Genomic DNA, 1,402 nt, shown 5'->3' on the forward strand with positions numbered 1-1,402 from the left:
TATCTATAAATCTTGCTGCGACGACACTTCCACCGAATCGTGTAGAAATTGAAGAATGCATGAAACCTCGTACCAATGGTTTAATGCCGAAAATTTCATCACCCATATGCCAGAGACAAAGTCCTGCATCTAATACGTTGGACGTGGGAGGCCGACGTTCGGGTTCATATGAAGAATGGATTAACTGCTTGGAAGACTCATCATGTTATATGCCGCGCAACGACGTTGCCCAGCCATCTAAAGTGTTGCGTGGGCGTTGCTCCTCCTTGGACTTCTCGGCTTATTAAAATCATCTTTAAGCCAAGCGCACAGTCGGGATAACAGCTTCTCGGGCATACCTTCCACCTATCGGAAGTTATAGGCGGAAATATGACGAAATTGTTGTCCGTTACTTTTACGAAGTTGTTATAGACACACGCCGATCACAATCAATTTGCTCAAAGTCGATCGAATGATGTTGATGCCAAATTTGATCTTTGTTCTTCATTTTTGCTATTGTGGCGATTCCACGATGACTATGGGCCATATTGATCCATTTTGACATAGTTACATATGGTTTGTCAATACCTCTTAAAATAAGTTAGGCAAAGAAGAGCCAAGAAAAACATTTTCCTACGTGGCGTTAAAATATTTCTTTTATCTAACCTATTATTTGTAGTTTGGTATGTAGACTTTGGACTATTAATAAATATTTTTTTGCTTTTTTATATAAGTTTTAAAAAATCGCCTTAATTTCATTCATCATTCATCGAAAGTGCAAGATATTGACTGTTGAACACTGCTACGCGTACATAACTTCAATTGACTTCTACATTGCTTTCAATTAGCTACAGTTCTTAAATTTTAACAAAAATTTGCTTGAGGAAATATTAGGTGGAAGGGAGTCTGCACCAATGACTTTCATTTTCAAAATGGCTAACGTACGTTTGAAAGTTGGATGTGACTTTACGAAATCCTCCTAAGGGGATTTATTTTTTTTTTGAAGAGCCCTTGAAGGCCATAAATTTAGACTGATTAATTGAAACGACCCGCCTGGTACTCGGAAGCGGTTAGTTAAATGTTTCCTTCGTTCCGTTGCTTTTAAGATATTTGTGAAAAGCAGAAAAATTGCTAAATGTACGACATTAATAGATGCGAGGAAGATTCTTTTATTACGAAACAATTTAAAAAACTTTTATGATATCGGATGCATGCACTCAGACGTAGGTAGTTAGTGTGCACTCGGCTGAGGGTAATTTCAATGAATTTTTTTCCTTAACATATGAATAAATGAAACATAGAACAAATGCTCTCGATTAGCGTAAATAGTTCGTCAAGTTTTACCCATCGATCGGTAAATTCGCTTGGTTGATCGATAATGTCAGGATCACTTGTTCTCGTCAAGCAGCAACGCTTGTCTAAC

The sequence above is a fragment of the Glossina fuscipes genome, unplaced genomic scaffold (genome assembly GCF_014805625.2).
Source record: "Glossina fuscipes isolate IAEA_lab_2018 unplaced genomic scaffold, Yale_Gfus_2 0, whole genome shotgun sequence".
In the NCBI taxonomy this organism is placed as follows: Eukaryota; Metazoa; Arthropoda; class Insecta; order Diptera; family Glossinidae; genus Glossina; species Glossina fuscipes.